Below are 10471 nucleotides of genomic sequence, written 5' to 3' on the forward strand. Positions count from 1 at the left end.
GTAATATTTAAGAGTAAGACAGACTAGCTTGATAACTGGAGCATAAAATGAGGATTTCTTCCTTTTTTTAAAATTTACTTAGTTGTCAAGTCCAAAATGTTGAACATGTTAATGCTGCATGTAAAATGAGCTGAAGTAAAAATACTGGTAGATTTTTATGTTAATATATTGCCTTAAAAAGATTGAAATGTGCATATAATGTTAGATGACAATTTTTCATAAAAATGTATTCAAAAATGAAATATGGGACAAGAGAAAGGTGAAATGAGAATAAGACAAGGAGCTCTTCATTGAAGAATGCAAATTCCTTTTGTTCTTAAAAGCTTTGGATAATTGACTAATGAGATTCAGAGCAAATGAGTATGCTCTGCACTGAGAGTTTCCTCTCAGCAATGGTTACCATCCCTTCAGAGTCCACCTCAATATTCACAGATGCTTAAGTATAATCCTTCATTAGACTAGATGATGTTTGAAATCTGGGATAAGTGTTTGCCAGAATTTTGGTACTTTGACATAAGTTTCAATAAAATATATGCTTATTTATGTGATTAAAAATAAGTGATATTTCTAGACTCATGAATTTACCTATAAGTTTGATGATTTTGTTTAACAGCTGAGTAATAGACCTTTGTGTAAATGTACCACTTTTATTTTTATCATTTGTCCATTGGCAGGCATCAAGGCTGTTCTCAAATTCTGGCTATCGTTAACACCAACAATGCACACAGTAAGGACAAAGCCTCCTATGGGTATATGCTCCTGAGTGCTGCTGAATCTTGAGGTAGATGGACTCGCAGCTTCCTGAGGAACTTTCCTTTGCATATTCACTACGCTTTCTGGTTTTGTGTTTTTGTGAGATTTCTGCATGTTCGCGCATGTGCGTTTCTGTGTCTTTAGTGCTTCTCCAGCTTTATCTTTGGTTCTTTTGTTTCTGTTTGTTTAGTCCTAGTCCAGCTTGTTTTTGTTTTATTTTATTCCTTAGACGCCTGTTGTTTTTTCTAACTGAAGACAGAAAAACTGGAGAGGAGGAGAGGTGGGCAAAAGAGAGGGGAGCTGGGAGAGAAAAAAACGCTATAATCTGAATATGTTGCATGAAAAAAAATTCTGTTTTCAATAAAAGAAAAAAGTGGTGGGCTCATATATGCCATTCAGTGCTGAAACAATGCCATCCACTAATCATAATAACGTATTTTGTGTTGCTCATGATTATATTGGTAAGTGATCCATATAATATGTTGCAGCTTTAATCTGGTGTTAAATAAGGCTCAAAGTTTGTAAGTTTGCACTTGTCCCTGTGCCTAAGTCAGCATATACTTGCCTTTCTGTATTAGTCTGAGGCAGTTATCCCCCTTCAATCAACATACCTAGGGTTTTATAATGAAGTGTCGATTTGTTTCTATTTAAAGCTTTATTTAAATAAACATACATGTGAGTAAGAAAGGATTTTGCTAACAGACTTCTGCTTGCTTTCTTTCTTCACAGGCCTTCCCTTCTCACATTTTTCCAGTGGCAGTGCAGGGCGAGACCTGATGGAGGAGGTGAGCGTGAGCAAGCTTATCTTCAACAAGTTAATACTGTTGCTGCTCTAGGCTCAAATGTCTAGTTTGGGGATGTTGAACAAAGGACTGGCAGAACTCAGATTTTGGAAGAATGTTAAATGAACAAGTAATAAACCCAAAAGTTAACCCAAGGTGAAATCTACATCTTACTCTCAAAAAACCAATCTCTGGAAAACAAATTAAACTGAATTTCTTAAAGCTTTACTTCCAGAATAATGCTGATAGGTCAGGTTTTCTTTATGTTTGGTATACTAATATAGTAATTTCTTGATGCTTTCTGTAGCACCTCTGTTCTTGTAGGGTTTTTCCATTTGTCTGCTTGCTTATTTTTGCTTAATTTCAGTTATCATATGTGTTTAAGATCAAAATGCTGATTGCTATGATTGATCTTTAGGTAAATGCATGTCAAATTAGGAACCATCACTTATATAATTGAAATTCAAATTTTTTTCTTTTTTTATTTATTAGGTTTTTTTTTTTCACTTATAGTTGAAATTCAAATTTTTGAAACACAAATGCTATCTCCTGAAGCCGGGGAAAGAAACAAGTTATCTTCTTAAAACACTCAGTGGGCATAGCAGTTAGTGGTGCTATGACTAAACTCTGTCTTTTCAAGTAAATAATAATGAAAAAAGGTTTGTTTTCATGCTATCTCTACAAATTTAACACTTGTGGAGATCAGTAGATGATAGTTAGCTCAGAGACCCACAACTAAACAATGTGCAGAGTGTGAGAGACTTTGGAGCACTTAACACTAAATGGATAGCTTTATGAAACCCCTCCACTCAAGGCTCAATGATCTTTGCAGAAGAGGAGTCAAAAAGATTGAAAGAGGTGTATGAGTCCAAGTGTCATCCAGATACCATAGGAGTGATGAGCTCACAGAAACAGTGGCAATCCGTACATATATGTTGTATACGTTCAAACCAAACAATGTCGCAGCACTGAAAAGGAAAGTGGAAATGGGCTCCCACTCCTAACCTAGAAGCTATTTGTAAATGATAACTACAGGAAAAGGGGAGATCAGTTTCCTTGTGTGGACTGTCACGGTAGATGTGTCCTATCACATTCTAGGGCAGGCTCCGGGACAGCAGAACATGGTCACCACAAAATGAACTTCATGGGATCATGGGGTGAGGAGTGGCTTCTTGGTTTTGTTTCATTTTGGTGTTCTCTCTCTCTCTCTCTCTCTCTCTCTCTCTCTCAACAATTTGCTTGTCTTGATTTTTGTATTTGGGTTTGTACTTGTTTACGTTTTGGAGACAGAGCCAAAGCATGTATTTGGGTCGGGAGGCAGGGAAAATCTGGGGGAGCTAGGGAAGGGGAATATATTGTATGAAAAACTTAACTAAAACCGAAGAATTAAGTTATTATCATTTATATAGAAAACTATCAGGGTTAATATCCAATTATAGTATTCTTCACTTGTTAATGATCAAATGTATACTTAATATTTTTACAATGTTAATGTGATTGCCTTTTTAATTTATATTTGTATGCACTGAAAACTACAAAATATCATTAGGTAAATGGCTTTAATCCTTGAATCCAGATATATAGCAATATAGTAAAGTGATAAGATATACAAGCTTTCAAAATTTCCACCCAGGCTTTCAATTTTATTTAATACATTTTGTCAATATCTCTTCTAAAGTAGAATGATTAGCTGCCTTCTCAGCTGATATCATCAGGAACATTTACAGTCTGAAAAAAATATAATTTTGATTTTCCCTGCAGCTGGTTTTAGCTAACTGCTTTCTCTGCAATCAACTTTAGAGTATTATTATCCCATAATCTTAAGCTAAGAATACTACATTTGGACACTTATTGTGCTGCCTTTTTCAGCACGGCAACTGTTATTTTACCTTCATGATACACTTGCAAACATAGATGGCAAGGTAACTTTGAAGCCCGTCCTTCTAAATTGTGTCTTGCTGAAAGAAAATATGAAAACACTCTCTAGCTTTCTGCTTATGATCACTAATTCTGTCACAAGTCATTCTAGCCACTTTCAAAATGTCTAATCAAAGAAACAAATATAATTAATATTCTAATTTCTACTTGAATCATTCCCTTTATTTTATTTGTTGCATTGTGTGTGAAAAGAATATAGTAATGACTTATTTCCACTCTGTAAGTATATCTTTAAAATAGACTTTATGCTGTTCCGCTTAGACAATATTAGGATATATCAATTATGAATTAAAGCAGAAGCAGACTGTGTTGGATATATTGGCAGTCTATTAACCATGCAGTGAGTGATCCTGTAGATGTAGGTATCTGAAAAGCAGGGATGCAGCAAACATGGAGATAGAACTAATTTCACAGCCAGTCTGTCCTTTCTCTATGAGAAAATATGGTGTAAATCTCCTCACCATCTGTGTCCAAACAGAAATTATCTTGAGTATTTGGTATTCATATTTTAATCTTTGGAGCTTTAAATCATACCATAGATACTTATGTGTGTGTGTGTGTATATATATATATATATATATATATATATATATATACATATATATATACATACATATACGCACATGTTTAGACTCAAGCTTGGATGGATGGACAAAAAGATATAAAGGATATCTTTGGAAATACAAAGTTGAAAAACTTTTTTTGTTTTCAGGCAATGAAGATTAGAAATTCCATTTCTAATTTAAGGATGTTTCATCTCGCAAATTTCAACTTTCAGGGTGATGGAAAAGCTACATGTATTCAGGAGAACACTTTTAAAGTTCTGAATTCATCCTCATAAGTCCTTGAGATGCTGGGCTACAGTAGAAAGCACAACTCCTGGTGAATAAGTAGATCAACAAATATGAGGTGAGACAAAGCTCAATAATTCAACTCATGAGGAAAACACAATTTGAAGGCCCTGACATAGCTAACACTTCACATCTGTTACAACAGTTGTCACCAACAAGGAAGGATACTCTGAGTTTACAGCTTTCTCTGGCTTCTTATGCTGTTGTTAGTTATGCTTATGATTTCAAAATCAGTGCTATATCACCAAGAAAAGTAGTAATTATGTGTTAAAGGGCCTTAATGAGTCTAGAATGACAGCAAATAGGAGTGACATTAGGAAAAAAAGATGCATGAGGCCTCTCCCCACAGCTAGAGGAAATAATAATGAGTCAGATGGGGAAACTTTTCTTTTAAGGGTGTCTTTAATTCAAATTCTTCTTCTAAGGATGAAGAAGTTCCCTCTTAGTCCTAGTTCTTAGCATGGAAGAAGCTTAACTTTTGGATGAAAATGATGACCAGCAATATGGACTTTCATTCCTCAGGCTTCATGGCTTGAGCCTTGGTCTCATCATCTCACACTGAAAAACATAACCATGCTGATTCCATAGCAACACAGCTAACACATTTGGGTATTATAGGACTCCTTAGTTGTAGGAGTTAAACCAGCAAGTAAAAACTGTTTCATGGAAATATTATTTCTAAGTCCAATTAACTCAATAAATGACACTGGATGGCCAACAATCTGTTTTTATTATATTAAATTAATAGCTGTAATTTAAAGGATCTCTTCATTCAAGCATTTTGGGATGATATTCATTCAATTTCAAATATCATTAGCAAGTTGAAAAAGTCATTAGTTTGGGAGGAGTTAAACAGAAATGTTAAATTATAATTTTGGGGTTTTTTTTTTAGGGGGGTTTCTGGAAACAATCTATGTCTAGTGAATGCCAAACTATGAATTCATCTGTTAGGAGCCTAAATCTTTTCAAGTTTTCTTTATTACTAGCTATAAAAAAAAAACTCTCTACTCAATGATAACTTGGTCAATGAAGAAATAAAGACATTAAAGACTTCCTGGAATTTAATGAAAATGTTGACACATAATACCCAAATTTATGGGACACAATGAAAGCAGTGCAAAGAGGGACATTCATCGCACAAAGTGCCCTGGTAAAGAAACTAGAGAGATGTTACACTAGGAACTTAGCAGCACACCTGAGACCAATAGAACAAAAAGAAGCAAACACTCCCAAGAGGAGTAGACCAGACCGCAGGAAATAGTCAAACTCCTGGAGGAAATCAACCAAAGAGAAACAAAGAGAAAAGTATAAAGAATCAACAAAACTAAAAGCTGGTTCTTTGAGAGAATCAACAGGATAGATAAACCCCTAGCCAAACTAACTAAAGGGCCCAGAGGCACTGTCCAAATTTTAAAAAATCAGAAATTAAAAGGGAGACATAACAACAGAAACAGAAGGAATTCAAGAAATTATCAGATCCTACTACAAAAGCCCATACTTAAAAAAACTGGAAAATCTAGATGAAATGAATGGTTTCCTAGACAGATACCCTGTACCAAATTTAAATCAAGAACAGATAAACTAGCTGGGTGTGGTGGTGCATGCCTTTAATCCCAGCACTTGGGAGGCAGAGGTTCTGAGTTCAAGGCCAGCCTGGTCTACAAAGTGAGTTCCAGGACAGCCAAGGCTACATAGAGAAACCCTGTCTCGAAAAACAAAAACAAACAAACAACAACAAAAAAACCAAAAACAAAAACCAAACCCCAAAACAACAACAACAACAACAAAAGAACAGATAAACTAAACAGGCCCACATCCCATAAAGAAATAGAAGAAGTCATTAAAAACCTCCCAACCAAAACAAACAAACAAACAAAGAAGCCCAGGGTCAAATGGATTTAGTGCAGAATTCTACCAGACCTGCGAAGACGACCTTAAACCAAGATTCCTCAAACTATTCCATAAAATAGAAACAGAAGGAACACTACCTAATTCATTCTTTGAAGCCACAGTTACTCTAAATGACACAAGGACCAACCAAAGAAGAAAACGTCAGACCAATCTCACTTATGATTATTGATGCAAAAATACTCAATAAAATTTCTGCAAACCAAATCCAAGAACACATCACAACAATCACTCACCACAATCAAGTAGGTTGCATCCCAGGGATGCAAGGTTGGTTCAATATACAAAAATTCATTAACCTAGTCCCCTATATAAACATACTCAAAGGAAAAAAAAATCACGTGACCATCTCTTTAGATTCAGAAAAAGCATTTGAAAAATACAACACCCTTTCATGTTGAATGTATTGGAGAGATCAGGAATTCAAGGCCCATACCTAAACAAATAAGAGCAATTTACTGCATACCAACAGCAATATCAATTCAAACGGAGGTAGACTTGAAACAATCCGACTAAAATTGGGGAGAAGACAAGAATAGTCATTTCCCTATATCTATGTAATATAGTACTGGAAGTGCAGGCTAGAACCATAAGACAACAAAAATAGATCAAGAGGATACACATTGGCAAAGAAGAAATAAAGGTGACATTATTTGAAGATGATAGGATACTATATATAAGTGACCCCAAAAATTCTACCAGAGAGCTTTTCCAGCTGATAAACAACTTCAGCAGAGTGGATAGAAATAAAATTAACTCAAATAAATCACTAGCCTTCCTTTATACAAATGATAAACAGGCTTAGAAAGAAATTCAGGAAGCAACTCCCTTCACAATAGCCACAAATAATATAAAATATCTTGAGGTAACTCTAACCAAACAAGTGAAAGACCTGTATGACAATAACTTCAAGTCTCTTGAGAAAGATAAAGAAGATCTCAGAAAATGGAGACATCTCCCTTTTTCATGGATTGGCAGGATTAACATAGTAAAAATGGCCATCCTACCAAAGGCAATCTACAGATTCAATGGAATCCCCACCAAAATACTAACACAATTCTTCAAAGACAAGACGTGGAAAGAGCAATTCTCAACTTCATCCGGAAAGGCAAAAACCGCAGAATAGTAAAAGCAATTCTTAACAATAGAAGAACAGCTGGGAGAATCACCATTCCTGACCTCAGGCTTTACTACAAAGCAATAGTGATAAAAGCTGTTTGGTAAAAATGTATTTATTTTTTAAAATTTGCTTCTATTTTAAATCTAGACTGGACATGATATGCAATTCTCAACTATCTCACGTACCTAGCTGAAACTTCTTTTTATTTTTGTCTTACTACTTTTGCTCACTTCCCTTTTATGCTAGAATATTTTAATAATTTCTAGGAAGGTAATTTATTTTTTACTGAGTTCTTCTGCTGTCCCTGCATGGTTAGACCCAAAGAGGGCATTTTATATCACTGCTGTGCACAAGAATTTCATTGTTTTTTGTTTGTTTGTTTGGTTGGTTGGTTGGTTGGTTGGTTGGTTGGTTTTGCTTTTCTCCAATGCCTTTCTTCTGTTCAGTTTGTGAAGTCCTATTTTCTTCTGCAAATTGCATGTTCTTTATCAGGCTCATACACTGAGATTTATATATAAGGAGACCCTTATTTCAGAAAAATTGGGACTCCCATATTGCCATAAGCATAAGGCCTTTAGTTCTAGTTAAGGACTTTATATAATTCAGGTGCTCTGTTCGTGAAATAGTCTCACCTCTCAACCCTTCTCACCTACTCCCAATTTTTTTCTAAGTGCTTGCATACTGAATATTTGACACAATCTTGCTCAAAACTCATAATAATTATTTTTGACCTATATACTTACCCAAACCTCTTTTATGCAACATCAGTTATGTGCCATTTTTTCTCCTGCACTTCATTCATACTTTTCCTGAAATATTCATTTTTCCCTCAGCATAAATGGCAAAACTACAATTGTAGTTAATTCTAATACTTCCTCTGATTAGTGCCGGAAAAGAGATAGAACACGGACATTGCCTAGAACCACTACATAGAACATATATGTTGGACAAATAAACATGCTTCAAAAAAATGAGTAGATATGTGGAATGACTACGGCTGAGTTCCACATCCACCTCTCTCTCTCTCTCTCTCTCTCTCGCTCACTTGCTCGCTCGCTCTCGCTCTCTCGCTCTCTTGCTCTCTGCTCTCTGCTCTGTGTGTGTGTTTGTGTGTGAGTGTGTTTATTATATGCCTTCTTTCTGCATTATACTCAATACAATATTTTGACAAGCTTATGTAGAATTATCTACACTTCAACCTACTTCTCGGTACCTAACTCTGTTCTTTCTCATTTTACCACAAATGACCTGTGCTTACTCTCAATAAAAATAGTTTTTCAACTTGGGGACAAGACCTCTCTTTGTTTTCATCCTGAAGTTCTCATCCAGCTTGTAAGGCTTGCATTCTTCTTTGTGGAGTATATAATCCCACTCATATAGCTGACTGTTCAGGAAAAACAAAATGAATGATGGTCTTATTTTCAAAAGCTGGTAAACACCTCCATTAACCTCTATCTACACAGCATCTCCTAATCCATGTAGAACAAGAGTGACTTCACCTGAAGTCATCTTTTGCTCATAACTACAGGAGACAGAAAATTCAGTACAACTGAATAAGCATACATCCTGAATGAGTAGGCCAGACCTAGAATGTACAGTAGGGCTGCAATGGACATAGAATAGAACGGAAAAGAGGTAAAGTTTGTTAATAGAACAACAATAAGGTAACATATGTCACAAGAAATTCATGTTAGAATATGATGCCCAGTGTAATAATGAAAGAAATTATTAGACTCTTAACAGGTCATCAATCCATAGAGGTAGTCCTTTCATGAGTGGATTAATGGTGCTTTTGTTGTTCATGCTAATTCTCCAAGTGAGGGTGAGTTGTACTTTTAGTATAATATTTGAATTATTTCTTCACAAATTTTATACATGCATACAATATATTCTGATAACACTCAAGCCCCACTCATTCCCTAACTCCTTCCATATTCACCCACATCCCCCCACCTCGAAGCTAATTCTTGATTCTCATCTACCCATGAGAATTTGGAACATAGTTGATCTGTCAATGATCTCATCCTTCAAGTAGCTTGCTCTCCCAAAGCTGCCATCTGTCAGTACATCCTCAGCTAATGATGAGATCTCATGAACCCTCCGACTCTTTATGCTAAAGTGTTAATTGTCTTGATCTTATCCAACTCCTGTGTGGGCAATGGCAGCTGCTATGAGTTCCTGATTTCAGAGAGCTTGTCAAGTCCAGCAAATACTGTTTTAGTCTGTTCCTATCAACTCTCCAGTTGTTACAATCTTTCTGTCCTCTTTTTTTTTTTTTTTTTTTTGAGATGTTTCCTGAGCCTTGGAGAAGAGAGTGTGATGTAAATGTCCTGTTTAGGGTTTAGCACTGCACAAATATTTGTTCTTTGACTAGTTATGGGTTGTGCATTAACTGCTGTGCAACACCGACAGTCCCCTTAAATGGCTGGATTAGATGTGAGAACTGGTTGTGTAAATGAGGTACCTCCACTCGTTTTCTCTCTTCTACACATGCTCGCTTGCTTTTTCTTGTTTTTATGTGATGAGGTACATTAAGCTCTTGCAAAATCACCCCCACTCAAACTTCACAACTTCAAAATGTAAAAAATGTCAAGGGAAAAACAAAAGAAAATTAGCTTGCATAGGAAAAAATGGCTGTCCTGTAACATTATATATACAGAACACATGAATGGCTGAAGTTTGTGAACTACATCAGTCAAATTAGCTGTAATATACTTAAGACACCTATTAAAAGATAAAAAGTTTAATATTGGTTCACAGTAAAGTTCAATTTTATTTTGAATGACTGAAACAAACCTAAACCAGTGTGATTTTGCTAGACTAGGAATAAAGGGACAAACAGATGTATACCAGAAAAACAACAAAGAAATTATCCTGGGAAATCCCAGTAACAAAAATGTAAAGTAGGTTAAAGGGCAAAGAGGTATAATGCTTAGAATGTTGGCATTTTAAGAGTAAATAAAAATATGACAGTCTATATCAACTACCTGAGCAACTTACTCTAAGTAGGAAAGGCATCTATACAATACCAAAAAGGAAGAAAATCCACTAGGATTGGGAGAGTTGAGAACTATTCTATCAGTGAAGTGCAAGTACACACACACACCCACACATATATA

Source organism: Mus musculus, chromosome 5 (assembly GCF_000001635.26).
Source record: "Mus musculus strain C57BL/6J chromosome 5, GRCm38.p6 C57BL/6J".
In the NCBI taxonomy this organism is placed as follows: Eukaryota; Metazoa; Chordata; class Mammalia; order Rodentia; family Muridae; genus Mus; species Mus musculus.